General features: G+C 40.7%; 1 protein-coding gene across 5 annotated transcripts in view; it reads right to left on the bottom strand.

Moving 5' to 3' along the window:
• The window catches only part of APP (amyloid beta precursor protein), a 208,376-nt gene that overhangs the window by 118,357 nt on the left and 64,673 nt on the right, over positions 1-25,346 (bottom strand). The window lies entirely within an intron of this gene.

Here is a 25,346-nt window from a genome sequence, read left to right as displayed (position 1 = left end):
TTCAAGTTCTAAGAAATTATTTCCCATAACTATAAATGTGGAGAGGCTTTTAATGTTTTTTTGAGCAAAGCCATCCACTGTGTTTTCAGCATCAAAGGCCAGTGGCTCTCGAACAGACATTTTCACAGCATCAAAGCAAGTGCCTATAGCTTTATTCTTCTTTTCTGCTTCAAAAAAGTCCTTGAATGCTTCTGTAGTTCTGCTTTCAACCAAACTTGAAAAGGTAAAGAGCACACCCACTAAAAAGTGGTTTATTGTTCTGTTATTTAGCATGAAGAGCAACAAATATACCCTGATGTAACAACTCTCAAGTAAAACACTTTCACTATTCACAACATCTATCCATTTATTTGGCTACAAAAGACAACATGCTCTTCTATTAGATTAAAAACTGACTGGTAACTCTACCTGTACTACCTCTTAGCGTCTTGACACTCCTACAACAGTGTTGAGAAATCATGACAATTACATACTTCTTACAAACACTGGAACGGCATAAAACACCCTTGGGACACAAGATCAAGCTACTCCAATGCAATAGACTTGTTATCATCTAAATATCCACACGTGCACCATAATAAGGAGCTGCAGTCTTGGTATGTCGTGGTAAATCTCAGTCCCTCACATGAAATTCTGGAGTTGCAGGGCTAAAACCCTTTAGGTACAATCCAGCAAAGTACAGTTGCTCAGATTAAAATAATCAACTATATACTAAAAAATATACATGTAATTAATTCATAGTGCTTATTATGTCTTCATTTTCACAGGGTATCATACATTAAAAAGTGTTATTTCTCAAACCTGCTTCCTCCTTCCTCTGTAGCTCTTCCATCACAGACATAAATAGAATTTCTGCTCACTTTGCTATTTTCTTGCCTGACTGAATGTTCTGATAATTTTGATAAAATTGTTTTCCTTCTCAGACAGAATGCACAGTCAGGTTTGATGCATTATACCAATAACAGATACATCTGTTTACATGCAAGAAAATTCAAATACACATCAGCACACGCTCTGGCATATTTATACACAAAGGATATAAATATTCTTTAAAAGTTCCCAGCACCTCAACAGTTCACTGTAGCATTTAGTTTATTTACTTTTCTCCTGCTTTTTACTTGTCTCTCCAATCTTCACAAAAAACTTTTGCTAGGAGCTCACTAAGATGCCTTTAGCGTCCCTCTCCTGCTCATTAATGCAATATGAAAAGCTGTACTAAAGCCCATTGTGCCAGTACCACGGGTTATGCCACATGGTGGGAATCCTGCTCCTGTCCCACTTTCCTAAAAGGCCACTAAGTCAAAAAACATCCTCCCAGAAGCTGTTATCAGTGTGACCATCGGGAAAGGACACCCCAAAAAAAGGCTACCGAACACATTTTCCCTTCCATTTCTTTTCGCCAGGCACCAACCACTCACCGTAGCAAACTTTCTTGGGCTGCATCACAAATCACAAGGTTGCCTCTCAAACACAGGTTACCAAGAAACAGGCCCAAATGTAGCCTGCAAAATTCATTTGGGGAAGATGAGAGATTTCAGGATTGAGTTGCTATCCCTTCCAATTTCTCTGTGCACAGGTTACATCAACAGAGCTTCTCCCACAAATGAGAGGGTATTTGTTGCAGACACAGCCCCCTTCCCTCCTAATCATACAATCCTGCCTAACTTATTGGAATTACTGAGGCAGGAAAGGGCAGGAATAATGAAGACTAGAGATGTCACTCTGGACAGCTTGACTCCATCCAGCTTCAGTCACAGAGCTTCTATGTGATTCTGCCCAACTAAACCCTCTTCTCCTCCTTCCATACTGTGCTTAATTGCTTACTGCTCCTTCCCTTGTCTCCTCTGCAGCTGCAGCAGGCTTTTCAGATCCACTTTTTACTTTTCACTCTCTCTTTGCAGCAGTCCTGTTTGACAAATCTGTGAGAGGACATCCTCAGCTGCTCTGGAGGGCTGGTGAACATACTGGTGACCGAAGCACAGCTGCTTACAGTGTTAAAAAAAAAGGGGTGCTTGCTGCAGGGTCACTGGTAGGGGGTTTTGGTGGTTTGTGAAGTACAGGGCTTGATTTTATTGATTTTCCAGGTCCCATCCTAAACTGACAGCAGTATACCTGGGTAAAACAGGTCTTCTGCAGCACTATAGAAAGAACAAGCCATGAAAAGCTGGAAGGTGCTGAAAGCCAAGGTAAGTTAGAAATGAATGCTTGACCCTGCATACAAAATAGAGGAAAGAATTGCTGGGCTCCTCAAACGGGAGGACAAAATAACCAAAAAAATTACTGGAAATTGCTTGATCTACAGAAAAGTCAGCAAAACTCACAGAAAGGAGTAAGTTTTAAAAAAGAAAACTCTAAGGAACAAATTTGAAATGTGAAAGGGTTAATGAGATCATTTGTGAAGATTTAATAAGATTTTGTCAAGATTCTCCCCAAGCAGAATTCGGGCCACAACCCAGTAGGACAAAAAAATTCCAGGAGCAAAGTAGGACAGTGGTACCTTCAAAGATAACAGCATTTTTACTCCAAAAGAAGTTTGTGCCCTCAGGGTCTGCCTACACAGTACTGCCTAAAAGATGCAGTTATATTCCTGCCATGACATGCCACTGCCATTCCTTTTGAGAAATGTCCTGTCCCTACATAACTTTGTACAGCAAGGAGCAGTGAAACACAGAAATGTTCTACCTCAAAGCACTGACCACCCCAGCCTGAAAAAGAAGAGCAAGGAACAAGAGATAGACATAACTTGACCATCTATGCCCCTGAAAATTTTCATGAAAAACAAAACCTGAGAAGTTTCCTTCATAAATGTTTCTTCTCCTTCAAGACAGTTGAATTCTTTTGTTTCCATGCTCAAGTGCACACATCTCTACCAAGTACTTACACATACGGTGCACGAGTGGAAGGAATGGGAAACAAAAGGGAAAGAAAATAAAAATATTTTTGAACCCCACTTGATATGTTGAGGACTTTCTATTACCAGAATGGCACAGTAGAAAAAAAAAAATCCAGATATTTGGGAATAATCCTTTAACCAAGGTAAGATTCTTCTGGTCCTATCCCTCTTTTTGTGACAGGGTTTTAATACAGAGCAATTCTCCATCACCCAGGGTTTAAATCCACCGAAGGCCTGCTGTTGTTCACATCTACTTCTTTTCATAGTGCTTAGCTAACAAAAGTCATCACGGGGCAGGTCTCAGGACCTCAGAGTCATTAGCGGCTGAGTCAATCAGGTAAAACAAAGTGTACCAATACTGACACCAAAAGGTATTTGGGGAACTGGCTGAAACACAGGTTTATTTCTAAGGAAACACATTTTCCAAGAACCTCTGCACCAGAGGTTAAAAACACTACCCAGACTCACTAATGCAGGAAGGCTCAAGAGGAGGAAATATGAATGGGTGCTGCGTGTTCTTGGGAATTGACAGCCTATTTATTACCTCAAGAAAGGACCTATTTCATTCTCAGGACAAAAAAAAAAGTAATCTGTGGACCTCTGAAACAGTCTTTACACTAGATTCATCAGTCAAGTGTTGAGATAATGAAATAAGATCAGGGATACTGAGAAAAAGCCTCAGGTGGGGGGAGCTTTTTGCTGAAGCACATTCTGTTCATAATTTTCAGGCTCTTCTTTTATATAAAGTACACTTCGATTTTTCATGTGCATCTCAAACTATTGTCTCCTGTCTTATAGTCCTCTGACTTTTCTGAGATTCCCTTTATTCCTGGTACTCATGTGCTCAAGTTCTCTTCCACTTACACTTTTTTCATGACTGATGACCTCCTTTATAGCTCTGCCAGGCAGGACATTAAATAGCTGTGCTGATTTAAAGGTAAACCAGCAGGAGAAGTGAACCCAACACAAAAGAGATTACAAGTCAGAGTTACAATTTAATAAAAATATTACAATGAATGCAATGATACAAAGAGAAATTGGTTTTAACCCACAAAACCCAGAAGTGTAACCCAGCACCCTGGGGCTCAAACAGAATGGTGTTTGTTAGCCCCTATGCTGAGACCCACGTGGTGCCCCTGAGTCCAAAGCAAAAAGAAAGAAAAACCTGTTGGTGCAGATGACAGTTGCAGTCTGGTTGAGAGTGGTGGTTGCAGTCCTGTTGAGGTTCTCATCCTCCTCTGGATCCAATGAGTGGTCCCAGAAGCCCCCAAACCCCAAGATTATATACCCTCTGGTTCAGATGGGAACACCCAGTACCTCCCCCAGGGCAGGGAGTTCCACAATGGGTGATCAAAATCTGTGAGTCATGGGGTATTTTTTGGAATTGTTGATGGCCCATTAGCAGACATGACCCCTCAGGCTTGGTGTGGAGGTGCTAATGACTCCCCGGAGGGGAGTTATCACAGCTCCTATCTCACAGGCTTCTTTAACACCCAGCTTACAGCCTGAGGAGTCAGATGTGCCCTGGGCAGCTGCTGCAAAAGGTTCATTGTTACCAGTTCATGAGAAATGACATAGAGGGGGGAGAATACACAGCTTTGGTCACACCCACACAGTGATAAACTGGTCCCGGCTTGCTGAACTAGGACAATAGCAGAGCATGGCATGACTCAAGCACCAAAAAAAATACCAAAAAAAAATGCCAAGAGAGAACTTTTGTGTGGAAAGTCAGCACAGGTCACTCACAGATTAAGAACTCCTGGTTCCCATAGCAGGTGATAGAAACCAGCAGAGCTGCACATCAACTGGCCCTCCAACTCCTGTCCCTGACACTGTCAGGAAAGCTGCCTCTCCCATGCTCTCAATTAACAAGAAAAGCAAGAGACACATGCCATGGTACCTATCTGGCAATCGCAACATGGTAAAAATAACAGTAAAGAGAAGCTGAGAAGGTGCAATTCCTCATTTGATGATACACGATCAGCACAGACCCTTCCCCAGACAAAGCACTACTTAATTTACAGGCACTCTGTAGTTTCAGGTGTGAGTGCTGGACCTCTTCAGGGCTCTCTCCCTTGCCTCAATGGAGTAACCTACTCAGCACTAGTGAGACAGCAGATAAAGGAAAATCCCCCTCATTCAGTTTGAACTATTTTAAATAGTTGAAAAAAAGGTTAAATAGTTATCTAGAGTACGAAAGTCATTAACCATTCCCAGACTTATTCAAGGAAACACTCACTTTTCTCTGTATACAATAAGGTTTTTACAAAGTTGGTTTCCAAAAATGTCAAAAGAGAACAAAGGTCAGCAGCTTTTAAAAAAATAAAAACATCTCTAAGAATCTTTTCAGAAATTATTTAAAATATTGAACATTATATGATAAAGATGACTGCTACTCAAAGACCCATTTTAATACTCTTCCTTATATTTAAATACCAAGCATAATTAGTGGTATTTCAAAAGAGCAGATACATTCCAAATCTTAAGGAATCTTGTAGTTGTGAACCTTTTTTTCCCCCCAGCTGCCTTCAGGTTCTCTCAAGCTACAAAATGTCTGAATTTCAGAACAGATTATGCTTCATAAATGCTACCAAATGCAGAAATTTTAACACTGCAGCTAGTAACATCACATTCAGCTACTGCCGATCTGCACAAGGAGCTGCACGCTGGCTGCCAGTGTTCCTGCTCCCTCTCTCACAGCAGACATGTTTTGCAGCAAGATCTGCAGATACAAATCTTCAAGCAGTTTAAAATTCCGTGCCTCCCTTCTGGCTGAAGTAGTACTTAATGCACTTCACTATGTAAGATGTGCATGGAAACTGGGGGCTCTAAATGGCAACAACATCCAGTAAGAAGTAATTGGATTAATTCATTAATACTCTACATATTTGTATTATTAACTTGCTAAAGACACCAATCAAATGGAAAGATGGAATAAAGATAAGATGCTTGGAAATAATTCAGTACAACTGAGACTGGTAATCCCTGTGCTTTGCATTATTATATGATGAGATGTTCCTCATGGGGAATCCTTGGCATTGGAGTAAAGCATCTGGTATTTGGAGTAAGGCCAGAGGACACCCCACTAGTCACTGATGTCTAGGGGGAGTAATGACCATAAGCTCACAGGTCAGTGGAAAGAATGAAAATGCTACAGACATTTAAGGTTCGGCCATAAAAAGCCATTTCAAATGCTGGCATTCCAATGAGGAAATTACCACATTTTAAACAAGGAAATGTTAACTTCATGAAGGTTTCTGTTTTGTTACCCCAGCCACCCCTTCCTAAACACCATCATATGGCATTGTCTCTTTATAAAAATCTGAATTCCTTTTACTTCAGTAGTCATTTAATTCAGTTGCTGCTTTCCCTCTCTGTCTTCTGAAAAAGAAATCAGTATAAAATCAAGTTCAGGCAGTAAATGTTTCTGCAATAACCCCTGGTGCAAAGGCTCTGATGAGTCAATAAGTAACTCTATAAGCAGCTGTTGAAATAAATAACTTCATAAGCAGCAGTTGAAGATCAACTTTGCAGAAATACCTTGTTGATTATTAACACCCTGAGCAACCACTTCCTGTGACACCACTGAGCACTGAGTATTTTACTTGCCAAGACCAAACTTCCACTGAAATTGTTACCACTTGTGGGCGAAGGACTGTGCCACATTACCACTGACATGGGAAAACAGGAAACCACTTTGAGGTTTTGCAAAAGCCTGCAGGTAACCAGATTAAAAATTACCCAACAAAATGTGATTTTGTTGTATAGAGAGCAAAGCTTTTACCCAGCTTGCAGGAAGGATGGCAGCGTGGTCTGGCAGCTCAGCCACAAGGGCAGGTGGGGAGAAACAGAAGAGCTGACTCACACATGGCAGCTCAAGGAAGGTGAAGAAGTAGATGGGTGGACTGAACACCATGTCATATTCTGCATTCAAAAAGCACCACTTTTTAGAAATGAAACACATCTGATAAACACTGGCATTTCTTCATGTAAGGAGAGTTCTGAATGGCCAGGGTTTTAAGTGTTAAGGCAACAGAGAACTCCCTGAAACCTGTCCACAGCTACAGCATACTGGTTTTGCAGACAATGCCTCCAGAGTCAGAAGCTTCAAGTTGTTTGATTTATGAACCAGATTTGACTAGAAGATTCAAAGCAAAACCTGACTGATTTACATATCTTAGTCTGAGGGAGTTTCCTGATGTCTGGTAAAAGAAAAAAGTTGCAACCACTTAGCAAGAAAAATGCTTTGGGAATTACCGGCTAGTCTGCCTCAATTCAGTTTCTGGTAAAATCACGAATCAAGTCCTACTGAAAGCCATTTTTGGGCACATGGAGATGATAATGTATAACAATAGCCAAAACTGATTCAACAATGATAAATCGTGCTTGATCAACCTGACTCGCTTTCTGGGATGAAATGGCAAGACCGTAAGAACAGATCAATAGATACCAACTACCTTAATTTGAGCAAGGAATGCGACAGCATCTCCTTCTCACAACATCTTTGTATCCAAGTTGGGATGTTAGGGTTTGCATGGGTGAACTCCTAGTTGGGTGAAAACTGCCTGTGCTGTCAAGCTCAAAGGGTGCACTGCGCTCATGGCTGTTACCTAGAAGGAAGTAACAAGTACAGCACCTTAGGGCTTCACTTCAGCACTTGCTTTGTTTAATGTATCTGTCAATGAGGGAAAGACAAACTGACTAATGAGGAAGACAGCACATTAGATTAGACAAATCACCTGCCTCACTAGTTATGTAAATTTTTTGGACCCACTCCAGATATCAGAAAATAGTTTTTTTTAAAAAAACCCAATGCAAATACAATTTCTGGGTTCCATCATTAAATACACTGACAGAGGAAAGCAGGCAGGATCCTGTTCACCAAGACTCAACTCTCCACAAAACATTTCAAGGCTAAGACAAGAAACTAATGAGTGCTACTCATGATGTGGCTGAATTACCTGAGTAACTAAAAGGCAAAAGCTCTATATTGTCACTAACCATCCCATGAGGGCACCCCATAACCCACAAGTCAGTGTAACACACTTCCTGCATTTGGTGAAAGTCAAAAGTTTCTGTGAAGGCCCAACTCCATGTAAATATTCAGTGTAAATATTCCCACCTACAACCCCCCCCCCACACACACTTTATAACAAAACTGCTTCTCTCCAGTCCTCATTGTAAGAATTAACTGGTAGAAGATGTTCATACTTTATCAAGTGAATAATTCCCCCATTTTAGTCTTTTCTCTTTGCGTACATCAAGTCATTACAGGCAGAAACCAAGACAGGATTAACATGTAAGATCAAGTTCTATTGAGAACTGAATCCTGCCTTTAAGGATTAATTTAAACAGTATGTTACATGTAAATACTAAGGAGCACATAATAAAATTATATTTGCTATTTGCACAGACTTTATGCTCAGAAACACTGCCTACTGTCTTAGTCTAATCCACAGCAGCAGAATGACTTTTTTTTTACTTCAAATACCTTGTATCACATCAACAGATAAAAAAATTCAAAGAGTAAATGGATTTCAGAATAAGATGAGCAACAGTAAGGATGACATTAAACTCTACAAGAACAGTAAATGTATCATACTGTAGGCCTACAACAAAATGACCAAATTAGACTGAATAAATCAAGACTAACCCCTGGAATGGAACATTTTCTAATGTATCTAAAAGGTCTACAAAAGCATAAAATCCTTTACAGATTTCTGCCCCTAGTTAAGTGCACCTGAACCATCACTGAAAAAACTCGAATGGCAAAGCACCTGTCACAAGTAAGACAACTCCAGAATGATACTAAAGAAATTAAAGCTAGTACATTATATATTTTAATATACATGCTTTACAATGTGCATATAAATATATGAGCTGAAATGCAACTTACGAGTTCCCACACAAAGAGAACAAAAGACTACCCAAAGTAGTTCATGGGCACTGCTCAGGAGAATGCAAATTCCATTTGGACAGACAGTGAGAAGGTGACAGCTTTAAAGAACAGGTTAATAAATGATCAGGAGCAAAAACTTTCAGAACAGCAGATGAAAACTGACATTAGTCTGTGCAGTTTCACTGACAACAGCAACAAGGCAGCATCGCAGATATATAACTAGAGTTGGCAACGAAAAATGGAGAATAAACACAAAAAAGTGCTCCCGCTGCAACATCTGCTGGTGGTGCTTCCTCTTTCCCAAGTGCCTCTGCCCCAGCTGCCTTCTGGAAGCCAAACCTGTTTCTCAATGCTCTTTTTAAAAGTCCAGCAGAGGAGATACCATAATTCAGGTAAGAATTTTGTACAGACTGTCATGGTTAAAATCTCTTTTTCTTAGATACATTGCCCAGACTCTGTTGTCTAACCAAGGTGTCAGACCACAGCTGCCAGAAGCGGTTCAAGGTGGGCCCCTCTCAGAGAGGTCTGCTGGAGCAGAAAAGGTGCTCAACTGCTTATTGCAGCACAGCTTTTCATGCTTGCAAAGAAATCTGAACCTGCCAGGTCAAAAGAGCTGAACGAGCTGATGTTCCAATCTAGTAAAACAAACACTTTCCTTTTAGCAGCACTTAAAATCTCAGCTTTGCCAAACAAGAGCCCATATCAGTGAGTTCTTCAGCAGGTTCTCCCTAAAGATGCTATTTTATCCCATTTCCCACCCAGCTACAGCTGTCATGTGATAAACAGAAATCTTGAGAGAATAATGGGAAATTATATGGCAGAGAGACAGATTAAAAAGAAGGGCAGCTCTAGGCATCAGTGTCACAGGAAGGTATCATCTACCATTACACAGCTTCTAAGAGGAATATGTGGGCATGAGTTATTCCACATCTCCTGCTGTGGCACACAGGCCAGACACAGTGAAGACACTGTTCAGACTTTCTCCTGTGATGCGCAGCTGACAAAGAGAAGATTTTTGGTGAATGAGCAACCTCAGACACCTTCCTTACAAGCCATATTGTTGGAAGAAGGGAGGGCACAAACAGGGAGAGGTGGCACCTCAAAGCACTCTGGAGGCTCTGAACGGCATCCTCCCACTTCTCCAATGTCCTTAACTAAACTAGCTGGCCTCAGCACAGTGCGTGCTATTTTAGCTACAGTTAAGAGCTTTACATCTGATAATGTAGAAAATCCTGCTGTAAATTGGTTCTGTTGTAACAGACCAGGTAACAGTAATTGTACACAGGCAATTGCTCACACATAATAAAAATGGTATTAGTTTAACTTGAAATTACACCTTCTACTCTTACTAGAATTTAAAAGTTGCTCTTGAAACACCTTGACATAGGAGACATTTTGTAAATTGGTGGCAGTTACATAACCAAAAACTGAAAAAAACCCTTACAGCTGCCTATCATTTTACAGAGTTTCACTAAAAGTAAAGGTGCACAAGACTTCAGTATTCCTCCTTTATGATATTAACCTGGGGCATCATTGTTAGTTAATAAAGGAGAAAAAATGAAGTTAAAAGGTTCTGGGTAGGCTACCCAAAAATGTTAGATTAAGATTCAATCAGACTTTAGTCTAGTAACCTTGTTTCCTACACTAACTGACAACAAAGTGACACATCAAAGTGTTTATTATTTACAAAACAGAGCAGAGGGGCATTTGGAGGGAGATTTCATATTGTAACTAGATGGAAGTTTGACTTTTGGCCAAAATCTGAAACAGGAAAAGAAACATGAGATGTTCATCACTTCAGTGCTCTACAACAACAATACAACAGTGACTGTGATTGACAATTGCTATGTTTGCTATTTTCAAACTCAAGCCAATATTTCAGAGTATAAAACCCAAGAGAGCTAGAAAAAAACAGCTCTGGGTAACCAAATGTTTCATGGGTCATTGGTGAGCATGGGAGCTTGAATTTGCAGTGCATTGTAAATACTGTAAATGTGGGTTTAGATTGGCTTAGGCCAGCCAGGCCAATGCTTCTCTCAGAAATAGGTTGTTCTATGCTCTCCTCTTCCTCAGCTGCATTGCCAGCCTCTTTTCCTGCCAGCATGTCCACACCTGCAACCATCAAGACACCCCTTTCCGAAATGCTATTTGGGGATTATTTATTTTGTCAGCTCAGCTCACGCTTCGCAAAAACCATTTCCCAACTGATCCTTGCTAAATCAAGACAAACTGAGTTGCAAGAAGAAGGCTGAAGGACAGGCAACAGAAGACAAACCTCTGAACACATCCTCCACCTCTGCTCCAGCAAAGTGTGTGTAGATGGCTACTGGCCTCCCTATGGCAGTGCAGAGGCAAACCCTGCCCAAATGACTCCATTGCTTCACAGACTAAAGAAAAAGGACATAATTCAAGATCAGCCAAAAGCAACAAAAATTGGGAGGAGAACTGGAGGTCGATTACAGACCTTGTAAGAGATTTCAGTGTAAAACAGAAATATTCCTAAACATTGTTCTCCAAAAAGATGACACGCATACAAAAAAGAAGCCCATCGTATGCAAAGGAAAGGAGTTTGCCTACCACATATTTTGTGCAGATTGAATAAACAAACCTCAGAAAAGAGGTAAAAGGAAACAGCTGTAGCCACAGGCTCCCCTGCATGCTGTGGATCATTTCTCCTTTGTACTGTGAAATACACGCTTTTCAGGCACAGGAAGCTGTGTCAGGGGAGGTTTAGGTTGGGTATCAGGAAGAGGTTCTTCATGCAGAGGGTGGCTGGGCAGTGGACAGGCTCCCCAGGGAAGTGGTCATGGCATCAAGGCTGACACAGTTCAAGAAGTGTTTGGACAACATTCTCAGGCACATGGTGTGACTGTTGGAGATGGTCCTGGGCAGGGTCAGGAGCTGGACTATCACAATGATCCTTGTGGGTCCCTTCCAACACAGGATATCCTGTGATTCCAGGACAGGGTGCTCCCTGTGTTAAGTAACAAAAATGGTAAAACAGCCCTTTTCCCAAAGGTCTGTAATCTCAGTTGGGTGGACTGGTTCCAGACAGCTGCAGCCACAGGAGCCAATCATGTCAATAACCATTCACAAGGGAAAAAATGACTTGACAAAATAACAGATATTCAGAAATGGCATCCAAGATTAAACTATAATAAAAAGGTATAAAAACTCATCATATATAGGACCAACTCAATTAAGAAGAGCTAAGTGAGAACCTAAAATAAAGACCAGCCTCCTTCACAGTACAGAGGATCAGACTTCTTAAGAAGCAGACACTGCTTATGTATTCATCCGAGTACCTTCTGGAAAAAGAATCAGAAGCTGGTGTTACTACAGAGCCAAAATTATTTTGTATTACCAACATTAACTTTGATATCAAGTGGTTAAGATTCAATTTTCTGTTGACCTAGTTGCAACAATCTACTAGCAAAAAAGGGGTAATTTAAATATTTTACACATCAAGAACTCACTGACAAAGCCACTGGGAGTTAAAGATCAAACACAGTAATGCAGAAAGTAAATAACTTCCAATAATCACGATCCTCATTCATTACCCCAGTACAGTTTTTTGCTGTCTTTCAGTACTTCATACTGAACGATTAGGTGGAATTTTTAATGGCTGGGTTAACAACTTCAGCTTGAGTATAGAAATTCTGCATTTTGTGGTACGTACAAAAAATTCCTTAGTGGAAAACCACAACAGAAATTCAGGAGGTTTAGAAAGTTAATTACTAACTTTTGGGGGTTTTTTTGAAGCACACTCATATGTTCTACTAAAACTGAAGGACTTTGTATCAGCTTCAGGTTCTCATATTTAACTGGAATAAATTCCCCTTTAAGTTCCCTTAGTGATCACTAAGAAAGTTTCAATGTGATTCTGAACATACTAAAAACCCCTACTATTACTTCTCAGCCTGGAAGTTGGTAAGAAACTTCAAAATGTTGGAATAAAGTTTAAATCCATAGCAAGAGCAAAATGCAGAACTGCTCATATGTTCACTAATACAGATGAAATTGCTCATGAGGAAAGACTACACTGTAATCAGTAAATCAGCAGCAATTTTTCAACCTCATAAAGTATTAAAGCTATCAGTTTTATTTTGTTAACAAGGAGGCTGTGAGTATCATTAAGGCTCTGACCCAGCAGTGTTCCCATGAAATGGCAACCCGGGATTCAAGGGCTGGCATGACCTATGTATAAATAGAACAAGTCTAGGAAGTTTAAAACCAACTGGCCATGCACAACTTGTTTGCAGAACCAGATTTTTCACTTCCATGACTCTGTGACTCCCCTATACAGGCATTTTTCTTCACTTTTAACCCAAAAAAGGCAGCAGTGGAGAAGAGTAGAGCAGAGTACAGACTCTTTCAAATAAGCTAATGCAAGTCTTCTCATGAAGAATAAATAAGTAAATGCAAGCATAGGATTAAACAGAAACACCCAGACATTCCCATGAGAGGCCTGCTTTGGTAAGTGAATGCCAGTGCATCCCCACCACTGGGTACCACAGTTCCATGACCTGCCTATAATAACAGGGATGAGCAGCCTACAGAAACTCGCAATACCTCCTGAGCTCACAGGCCAAGATTGGCAGGCAGATGGTGGTGCTAGGAGGGAGGGAAGTAAGAGCTCTCCCTGGAGGGGACAGACTATCCACCCATCAGCAGCCCCCCAGCTTCCTGTGGCCAAGCTGGCTCCCCAGACCACCCTCCCTCCACAAACATGTACACCCCTGTCTGACTTTCACAGAGCTTTCCAAGCACAAAATCCTCACATGCAGTCATAACAGTTCCTTAGAAAAAGTTCTCTACTGCTCCACGTCTTTTGGCAGATGACTTGGATGGAGGGCTGCTAGTTGTAGGCTACTCGGCTGTCAGTTTTCAGTGCTGTTGACAAACCACATGTCCAACTTGGAAAGGCTTCAAGAGAAGCAAATGTAAAACACCCCAACTACCAAAAAACCCCCAAACAAAACCCAACCATACAAAAACAATCCTAACAAGCCACAGACAAAAAAAGTCACCAAAAATATGAAATTATAGAATTTGGAACAGTTCCATTAAAAAAAACCCAATACACCAAATGCAACCGCATCAGAAAGTTCTTGGGTTCTTGCTGCCACTCATCGCATGACAAGCACACTAAAAATACCTTGCTTTTCCAATTTCAAAGAGAGTCTAGTATCTCTGTGGAGTCACCGAAACCTGAATTCCTAGATGGTTAACGGATGCTTGGCTCTTACAAATCATGTATAACCATTCTCAACTTATATTTTCCATTGCATAAGTTTTTTGCAAGAAAATAAACCCCCATTTCAGCACAAAATGTCTCTGGCTACCCAGAGACAACCACTAGTAAAATTAAAGGCTTCCATGTGAAAGAGAGAGGAACCCAAAGGGGATTTCAGATTGCATGACAACCATGCCTGTGTTTGTGGGTAAGGGACTGAAGTGTTGAAGCATGCTTGACCTTCAAATGTTAGCATGTTCATCTTAGAAGATTTCAGATGTTTACACAAGCCTGAAATGCTGTAACTTTCCCCAGGGACACACTCTGAGTGCAGTGATCCATCCAGCAGGAAGGCGGCTGGTGGTGTCCTAGCACAGCTGTGTGGACACAGCCCTGTGGCCCTGGAATTGCAGCTTGCCACTTCCTGGGAATGCTGTTGGGTCCAAGCCTGGCCAGTGTGAGGCCATGCCTCCTTCATCCCAAGGTTGTCAGTGATGAGATCTGACGAATGAACATGTGCTAGACCTCAGTGACTTCTGGCACTTGGAGCACAGTTGCCCCTTTCCAGTTATGGACAATTTATCCTTCTAGGAAAGAAAAATGCTGAGGTACTGTGCTGTCATATCCCATGTACCAGCTTTATCTTTGCCTGAAGGGCAAAGTGCCCTAAGTGAGAAATACTTGAATAAAAATCAACCGTACTCTTTCCTACACTTACTGTAAGTCATTTTGCAAACATTTTTCCAAGGTTATGGAAACCTTCTCCAAAAAGCCAAGCTATCCACTAAGAATGAGAATGTAAGAGCATATTTATAAACAAAGGTCTAAAGTCTCTCAAAGAAAGATAAAATCCTTTTCACAGAAAGCCACTTAAATCGTTAAATACAGGGGTTTGGTGAAAGTATTGCGTAATAAAAAATATACCAAATTTAGAAAACACTTAAGAACTTAAATTTAAAGTGATAGAACTTAAATTCAGAGTGATACAGCTTAAATTCAAGGCCAACTCTATAACTACATAGCTAATATTAATTTCAAATACTGTTGAGAACAATAAAAAACACAACACAGGCATAACATGCAATTCAAGTGCACAGTAACAGTGTTTGTCCAGAGGCTGCTGCCACCCTGGAAGCATTGCTAATTTGTGTTTCATGCAGTAAGAGGTGGTTCAGCTGCTGCCAAATCAACAGACATACATACCCAATGATCAAAACAAGGAACTGTGCCCAGCATTCCCAAAGAATTCACCCACCTGCTTCAGCAAAAAGTCACGGTCCCGTAGAATTACTGCTTTGCTGGCTTTTGCCCATGTACGTGGGATATGGAGCAGTGCACTCTCAGACAAGGAGCATGCATTTTAGAAGCACATCACAGGCCAATCCACAAGACTTTGGAAATGCAGTTTCAATACCATCACTCATAAAGACAAGGGTCCTTCCCCAAAGTCAGCCCACTACCACACCTTTCAATTTCAGAGCTCAAAACAGTATTAATTCTGAGTTTCCCTGTTTCATTTGGTTTCAATGTCAGCACTTAAAAAAGAAGCAATAGAGTTCTTCTGAATAAACACTAGGAAATCTTCAGTTCAACCCATGTTATAAGCCACATATAGGATAGAAATAGTGAGGAGAAAAAATACTTTAAGGTGAGGTCTTTGGTTGGGGTTTGTTTTAGACCTAGAATTAAATGCAGCTATAAGGAAATATGGAAAAACAGATCTGCATTTTTCAGTGAAAAAGGAAAATTAAAGACCATTTAAAACATTCATCAGATGCCACCAAGGGGAAACGAATGGCCATTTTTGTTATACAATATAGTATCATCTTAGCCAAGCTTTAAGTAGAATATCACACAGCAGTCAGGTCATCTGACAAACAGAGCAAAAGGATTTTCCTTCAACATAAATGAAGTAACATCACAACACTCAGTCTGCATCTCTAACAGCTATAATCTAGAATGCTTTAATAAAGCCAATTTTACTGTGGTTTGTTGAAAAGTAGAATAGAAAATAGAAACTACCTGGAGGAAATTACAGCTTGCTTTCCATCTGATGAAGCACTGACATGAGCACAACACCTTAATGCTCAGAACCCAGAGCATTTTTTTGCTGTGACAGAAGAGTATTTTTATTTCATCATAAGTACTTGTTGTGGTTTAAGCTGGCCGGCAGCTGAACTCCACACAGCTGCTTACTTAGCCAGTTCCACACCCTCCCCTTCCCAAAGATAGCTTAATAGGATAGAAATGGAAGTTCAAAACTAATATGAATATACAAAAAAAGCTTTGCAAAATGTAAGATAGCAGATGCTGAGAGAAAGAAGAGGACATGATGAGAGGAAGAGGTAGATATCAAGGTAGGAAGAGGATTACTCGGAAGGAAAGGAGAGGTGAAGAAACATCAGTGTCTGGGGGCAAGAAAACTTGAGGGGAATGGTGATGGACAAGACAGTAGACCTGGTGAGCCAAAGAAGAGAGCAACGCTGGACAATCTGGAGGGAGAGACTCAGTAAGAAAAACTGGACAGGGGCAGCAGCCCTCAGAGAGACAGAAAAGCAGGAAAGCAGCAGGTTAGAGGGGAAAGGACTAACAAATCTGATGGGAAGCACTTTGATGATATGGCAAAGGAGCCCACATAAGCATGAGAATGTCTCTCTCAATCCACAAAAAACATTTTAGCTCACGTGGTCAACAGCAAGTACCTACAACACCAAGAAGGATGTAAGGTGTATGTGAGAGCATGCAGAAATACTTCCCCAAGACAATGTTTCACAACTTCTACAGTCACAAGACTAAGGCCCTTTACACCTGAGGAGTTACCTTGTAGTGAACTGTTGGATTTTGAAACTTTGAAGGCACTCAGCATCTAAAAGATGTGGCAGATGGATGAGCAGCTCATACACACAATGCACAACAAAATATGTAACGATCCAGTGGCTTCTGTTTGCTTGAAACCTAAAACCTGCAAGCCTTAGTTGAGATCCAAGGCCTCCTCATGAAACAGAGGGGGAAATGATCATTCCTCATCCATCCTCTTCAAGCTACTCGTGACTTTGCAAAGCATTGTCAGAGCTTACAGTCATCCTCCTTTCTATGCTGGAAAGATCTCCATTCCCGTGTCATTCCTTCTACAGGAGCCACATCATACTTCAATCACTCACCATCACTCTTAACTCAACTTTGTACTTCTTATGAGGAAGACCAGAACTGCACACAGAGTTCACAAATACAACTGAGTCTGTAACTGACACAATGGTACTGTTCTGTGTCTTGTTCCCCATTCCTTTCCTAATAATCCCTACCACTGCTAGTTTGGGCACTAAAGAACCTATGTTTTCACAGAGCAAGTCATACCCAACGTCTCAATCCTGAAAGTTGGAGGCTACTCACAGTATCACCAGATACACTAAGGTAAATAAGATTAATGCATTTTGTGCTTCTTCCATGAACACTGTTTTGACTACAGCGATCTTTGCCTGCCATTTTACATCCATCCCTGAATACCAAAGACCTGAAATTCCTCATTGTTTGCCTTTATTAACTCTACCTTGAGTGACTTAGTATCTTCATCAATTGGGTCACTTCACAATTTACCCTCTTTTTCTAATCACGCAAACTTTGAACATCACCAGCAAAAGAAATGATCCCTTGAGATTCTGCTGGTGACCTTTCTCTACCTTGAGGATGGATCATTAATTTCTGCCCCTTTTATCTTTCTCTTTATGTAGCCACGTTAAGAGTTTTCTCTTCTATTCCACAGTAGATTAAATTCTTTAATAGCTTCTGATAATGGTCCTTGTTAAATTTCATTTGAAAAATCAAAGGAGGCACACCATTCATGTGACTACCTACTACTTTAAAAAAACCAGTCTCTTGCTCAGTATCATACTCAATGGCAAGTCCAACATTCCTGGGTGTTCAGCACTTCAGAAAAGCATCCCCTTTTCCAAACAGGCTTACTGAAACGTATTTTCAGAATATTTCCTATCACTTTTTAAAAATATCCAGTGATTCCCATCACTGACTCTTGCTTTGCAGTCAACAACTGCATCAAATCTGTTGGCAACATTCAGTCCTACTCCCAGATCAGAATGTATTTAGCATGAGATCTTAAAGCTACTTTCAGTCAGATAAAGAGATTTTTGGGAAGATGCTACATACGCAGATTAGTTTAATGGCCATTTGCTAAGATGTACACTTCCTTTCTCACTTTCTCCCCATCTTCCTTTCCCAAGAGGCTAAAATCAACAGCCACACTTTAATTAGCAGGATTCTCTCACCGCAAAATTAAGTGCTCTGTGTTGAAGAAAAGCACCCAAAAAAAGTATGAATCAGCTCTGTGGCACTACAAAGATGCTCAGATGAAAAGCTCCTGGTCTGTCTGTTCCAAAAGCTGGATGCATACAATGAACAAGCTACAAAACTTATGCAACAGCTTCACACATACACATAAAGGCTATTTCAAGCACTTTACAATTTGCAGCCCAACTACCAACAGATACTTTTGGTTTTGACTTTGCCCTTCAGCTTTTCTCCAGCCTTTCCAGTACAAATTTGGGATGACATTCCTCTCCCTCCTGACCTTTATGAAATGAAACCTATGATCTCTAAAAGGATTGGGTAAGGGTAGAGAAACTTCTGATAGGAAAATTAGTTTTGTTTTCAGGCAGGATCTGAGTGGTGAGTGGTAACTTGGGCATACGAAAGGCCAGGCCAGGGGTCAGAAGGAAACATGGAATAGCTCATTCAAGTGCCCACAGTGGGACAGATCAGGCAGACAGGGCCACCCCACAACCAGCCTCCCTGGTACCTGCTGCACAGGAAGGGAAAAACTATGACCAGGGGGGCAGATTAGCTTCCTCCTTTTCTAAATTTTGAGCTCTTTTAAGTACTATTAATTTAATATTATTAATAGTCTTTCAGCACTACTTTTTGTGGTTAACTCTTTTTATATAAAGTACTACATTAAAACCAGGAATGTGCTGCTTTTAATCCTGGATACCTCAGCCTGGGCAGGGTTATAAGTGACAGAAAACTTAGTCCAGCTAACATTGGTCGTTCAAGCAGGAAACTGTTTTATTGTTTAAATCTCCTAAACATTAAAAAATCCCTAAACATACAAAACCCCCAACAACAGTGTTTGATACAATGTGTAATGCTGTCTTTAGAAAGTAGCTATAAAGAAGATTTTCCATGCCAGTCACCACGTCCTGTGAGTTGTTCCTGAAGTGTGAACACTAGCTGTTCTGGTTTCCTTTGTCTTTGTAAAGTGACAAATAAACATATAATTTTCAATGCTTACCTATAATAATTTTTTTACTGCTTTAGGAGTACATCTGCACAGCTGTGATGTTCAAGATCTCAGAAAGTTTTTGTGTTGTGACCTGTTCCACAAATGCTTTTCTTATTTAAACCTTACTCACCAAACAAGTAAAAATGTATGCATACCTTAAGAATGCAAAGAAATACAGAAATTCAGATTTCTTTCTTCTTCTGGTCTTGTTATACAAAAAATAATATTTTGTATTTACTCTTAGTCATACATAAAGGTACATTTTGGTCACCATGAGAATGCTAATTTTGCTTTATCTCTTCACTTCAGGGTTTCTAAGCCTCCAGCTAGGATTTGGCTAAACCAACCGCTGAACTGAGGTTTGGCTCAAGTGAGGAGGTGGAAGCCTCCAGAAACAGAGCTGTGACTGCCTGAGGACGCTTTTGTGCTACTGGTGGGTGATCTCAATCAGGATTTCTCTGCCCACTCTCTTTTCCTCCAGCTGATATTTTGTCCCCTGACACATGCCAAAGGCCACTTAATTGGTTTATACAGTCCTGTTTTGGGAAGAAAAGTACTTAAAAAGAGACAGTTATAAACCATGAGGCAATAGAGCTACTTAGAATTATAATAAAAATATAAACTTTTTATTGTTTGTATGAACGATCAGTAACCCAATGATGCTTAACAGCCACTTCCTTCTCTATTACTGAAGCTGAATATAAAATCCAGGTTAGAAGAGTTCATGTATAACAGAAAACCATTTCTATTCACTGAGGCATGTCAGGGCATGCTCTTAATTACACCACTGCACAGAAGCACATTTAAGAACACCCTGTAAGAACCAAGGCCCTAAAAGCTTCTGGCAATGAGCTCAGCCATGAGGACACAGGAACAGAAGAGAACTCTGACTGCCATCACTACACCAGAGAGATGTCGACACGCAGTGAAGCACAGCTCTGGACCTGGGCAGGGACCCGCCAAGGCCCTGCTGCAGTGGGAGGAAGCCAGTGTGTTAGGACACATCATTATCCCTGCAACACTTGCAGTTTCACCAAAAAATGTGCCTAGTTTTCTCATCTCAGGCAGAGCCTTCTCATCCACCTGTCAGCACTCTACCAAAAATACCACTAGTAGGCAGGAATTCTGTGAGGGAGCAAAGACAGAGATTAAGTATTTCCCCCAGTGAGCAGTTATGCCTTCCACTTACACCTAGGATTGCTAATACCTGTGGTCTCCCCACTAAGCAATTCAGACTGTCAATATTTTTAGAGATCCTCTCCTTTCTGTCAGCTAGCACTGTCAGAAAAACTAGACATGATGTAGTTGTGTGGGCTGAAACTAAGAGAACTTTTTTATTTTAGGCAGAGTGTGGTGTGAGGCTTGTCTGCATCACTCACATGGCTGAGCAGCGACTGAGGCAAGCAGGAGGCAGAGAGCTAAACTAACAGGGACAGGAAAGCTCTATACAATTATTTAATATCATTCTGTTGATTAGGCACTGCATGGAAAAGCCAGTGCAAAGTGCTTCCAAAGTATCCAGAAGAGAAGCTTTACCATTGCAATCAGAAATAGGTGCACTAGACTGCACTTAGAGGAGGAAAAATAGCAAGTTCTGCCATGTAGCAAAAAATAAACTGGCACTTCACACGCCTGTCTGAAAAAATTCCACTGTTAAAATTGCAAGTAAGCTACCAGAAGAACCCAAAGAACTGCCAATTACATATATCTCTAAATGATTCATTCCAGGCATAACCCTGGTGTTTTCTTAAGTTTAATTGGCTAGGCATTCATATCAAAACTTGTGTGCCTTTTCTTCTACATCAACAAGTGGGTAACTTCACAAGCTGTTAAAATAATAAAGCATGACAAGTTAATAAATATTTTCAAAGATGTTTTTGTTAAAAACTAGAAACAGAAGCCAGCTTTTCACTACATAACCAAACACCAAAATATACTTGTCATATAACCTAATCCACTTGTTTATGAACAAATGACTGCAAGTAATCACATCTTGATTGACAGAGGCTATATACATAATGAGATTCCAATACATCTGGATCCTTCCAATGCTGTCTGACTGCAGGGCTTAGGAGCACACATTAACAGCATAATGAGACAGAATCACATGTGAGCAAGCACTTTACTCAGGACAGTTAATCAATGCCCTGGTAACTCCTGCTTTACTCCACCTCACCACATCCTGTCTGCCATGACCACGACTGATCCACCAAAACCCATGTAACTGAGCCTCTCCTGCCTCTTCAGGGTCATGGTGCACAATAAGCAGCATTCTGGGGATGAACAGAAAATGAAGTGTCACCTTTATTCAAGGTATTCAAAGAGTCATGGCACTGGAACAGGGATGCCTGCTCCCACCACCAGCAATGAACACGAACTGAATTACCTCATTTCACAGCCCACACTGCACAAATTCTCCAGCTGCTTTTCCTCAGGCAAGCAGTAAAGAGAGGAGAGAGCACAAACCAGAACTGCTTATTGTCCACACTGCCCTGACAGAGACACAAATCCTGCCCTCCTGCTGCTGGTGGCAGATCTCCCACCAACATTACATTTCCATGGCCAGATCTGCAGCCATGGTATTTCCCCAAGAACAGTTTCCATAAAACAGCAGAAATCATGGGCTTCTCAGCACTGTCTGATGCAACTCTGCAGCTGTACCACACAGCAAGTCCACTGTCACCATTTTGAAGAGCTGAGTTTTAGAAGCACATGCTTTGTGCCTGCCGCAGGTGTGAGGATGGATGGCAGCAGAACACTGACACTGCACGAAGGACGCGCTCCAGATCCTCACTCTTCCACCAGCACATCCATGGCTCAACATCTTTGCCTAAGTGCCCCAACCCATCCAACACACCCCTCATTCAACACCATAAATTAACTCTTTAAGCTTTGTGTTACTAAAAAACCTCAACCAAACCTCAAATCCTACATTTTTTTCCCTTGTGATGAGCAGTCTGAGACCACATTCAAGTGACCTAAATATCCACCAATATTCCTGTTTTTGTCATAAAGTGGCTAACAGACCTTGGAGCCATAATAAGGACACACTGGAAGACAGTTTCTATAAGCAGGAAGATAGTTTCAAGGCAAAGGCCTTCACTGTGTTCAGAAAGGTAACTAAAATTTACTCAACAATTTCCTTTTCATGGGAAGTTTCCCCTCTTCAACAAACTGTACAGTAATCCTATGTCCCTGGGAGCATGCAATAAATACATTGGTAAGTCAGACATATTGCAGAAGACCATTTTCTCAAAGCCTGCAGATTTAAAAACACTGCAAGGTCCTGCATACAGGGACAAAAGTCATACCTTAAATTTTATTAAAGCCTCTTCTTCTTTGGATTCAAATAGAAATAATTTTAGGGGGCCTATTTCTTATTTCTGTGGTCACTGCAAAGACACATGGCTGACCCAAACAACAGGATTTAATTTTGCCTTATTTAAATTATGGCTTTTATTCTTTAGCTGCATTCTTTCAAGACAATATGAAGCTGTATAATCTAGTCAATCTGACGGATGTTACTAAAGTATAGTGCTACAAATAACTGCTGTAACTACTGTCCTCCGTGAGTATCGAAGATCAAAAAACCCTGGAGCAGCCAAGGGCTACTCCAGAAAGCCTCGGCTGAAGACTGCGACGTAAATGGACTGTAAAGATGCTCTGGCCTGAGAGCAGCCAGATTTCTGTCACTGCTTCTCAACTCTGAGAAAAATAGATGTCAAGATGGAAGAAACTACCAAGCTGACTCAAGATACTCGAGGTGATCCTCACAGCAAAATAAAATTAATACTCAACCCTGCAATAAGCTGCCCACTGCCAAATGTACTTATGGCCCTTAATTCTTACCAGATGGATTTAACAGTGGTCTACAGCAAGGGTCTATTTGGCACAAATTACCAAGGAATGGGCACTGTGAATGTCTAACTTCTGAAACTGCCCACTAGCAGTTACCACACTAAGAACTGCTGAGAAACATGTATAGCTGACAGGCAAGATGCAACTTTTATAAATTACCTTTGAACACTGAAGAAGTACTAGGGAGGAAAGAAAGAAATCAAAAAGCTCTCTAGACTCTTCAGTTCTGTAAAAAAGAAGATTTAGGATAAAGTATTCCAAGACAGACACTACTGCTTAGGGTGATAATTTATAAAATCAGTATCCTCCTAACACTGAGCTGTTAGTTCAGGTTACAAGATGATTTACAAAAAAACCTCCAACAAGCCAACATGAAATTGGATAAAATTATGAAGAGTGTTAGTCTGCCAATGCCATGGGACACGGACAGACTAAATTCAATCAGCTCCCTGCCTCCAGTCTAACCCCTGACATACAAGGCAACAAGAGCATTCAAGATATTTGACTACAACTTTTAGACTACAGAAAAATCGAAGTAATTTAAAAGGGTAACAGTCCAATAGGAAAAGTAAATGAATGCTAAGTTAAGAAACCCAAATAACACTTTTGGGTGGGAATGACTTCTCACAACAGGCTGCACTCCCAACCTCACATGTGAGAAAATAACCCACTCCTTCACCCTCTTCCCCCAGTGTGCTTTCACCAAATGCAAGGAAGTCCAACATTAACCATACACAACAAGCAGAGGTCTGGTTAATAGAGAAATTACAGATTATGGCTACAGTCACCATTTTCCCCCCAGAGGAAGCAGTTATGTGGCCACCCATCCCCCAGTAAACCCCTGGGAACATACGTATCTGAGGTTTATTCTAGTCAGGGTCAAAACATGAATGTCAGCATAGGGGAAGGATTACAAACACAAACACTGGCAGACATGACTGCATAAACTTCAATTCCAATGAAATCAGATAAAAAAAATAACATATGGGGGGATTTTAAAATAGAAAACAGGACTGAAGGGCTAATAGGCATGAAGTGCTTTAAGTCCAAGATTTCTACCTCCAAACCCTACCTCGCTACCTCAGGTAACAGACATACAATAGGCAATAATTTTTCTTTCAAAACTGCAACTGAGGAAAGACACTTAGAAGTCCAAGTTCAGGTCCTCATTCCTGCAAGAAGCTGCATATCGTCCTGTTAAATTTATGAACTTCCTTCTACATTATTAGACTTAATACTTTTACCTTTTGCTGTTGGAGCTCCTTATATTTGTAGATACTTCTTTAAAATTTGCAGATTAAATTTATTCATGGCCAATTTATATTCATTTGCTCTTGTGATGACACTGTCTTTTAGCTTAAATTAGACTGTAAGTTCTCCATGGCACTGACCAAATCTATCCAGGGACAGAGTCCTGAGCATAATAGTTCCCTGATCTAAATTCAGAGCTCTGCTTATGATGACAATAAATAATAAAAATTAGTTTTTATAGTTCCACTAGTCTAATGTACTTCTGCCACATCTCTACTAGTGCAGGGGCATTCAGCATGGAATATGATCAAATAGATCATATGAAGGTGAGACTGAAGTTCTGCCTCACCTCTAACAAGCTGCTTATCTGGCTCTACACATGTACTGACACTACATGCTGATGTTTCTATGCTGACTATGAAAAAACAAATAAAACTCAGCAACAAATGGGTAGAAGAGCAGGACACTTTTAGCACTAAAACTTTCGGTGGAACTGACGAACTCATCTCACGTAGAATTCTGGAAAACACAAAACCCAGCAGTTCCTGCAGTCAGAATTCATAGTGACATAAGCAGGTCCTTCTTATCACTGAAAGTCTTGAATTTGGGTTCTCCTTGAAGGCTTTTGCTCAGAATAAACTAGTCCTGCAACAACAATGATATTCTGCAGGTTTGGAAACACCTGTTTTGAATCCATACAAACAAATATCAGATCTAGAAACTTTACAGAAAAATAAAACTTTCCTGCTACTTGTACAGATTTTGCACACCTGCTGTTTTGGCACCTTTGACCAGACTGGTAACATTGTTGTTAGTCAGTCTGCAGGCCCAGCATTGCGAGGCTGACACAGTTGCTGCCTGGGTATCAGACAGAGCCTGCCGTGTGTTGCATCTATTCTACACAAATGAACAAAAA

Source organism: Pithys albifrons, chromosome 1 (assembly GCF_047495875.1).
Source record: "Pithys albifrons albifrons isolate INPA30051 chromosome 1, PitAlb_v1, whole genome shotgun sequence".
Lineage (NCBI taxonomy): Eukaryota > Metazoa > Chordata > Aves > Passeriformes > Thamnophilidae > Pithys > Pithys albifrons.
This window is presented reverse-complemented; position numbering and strand designations above follow the sequence as displayed.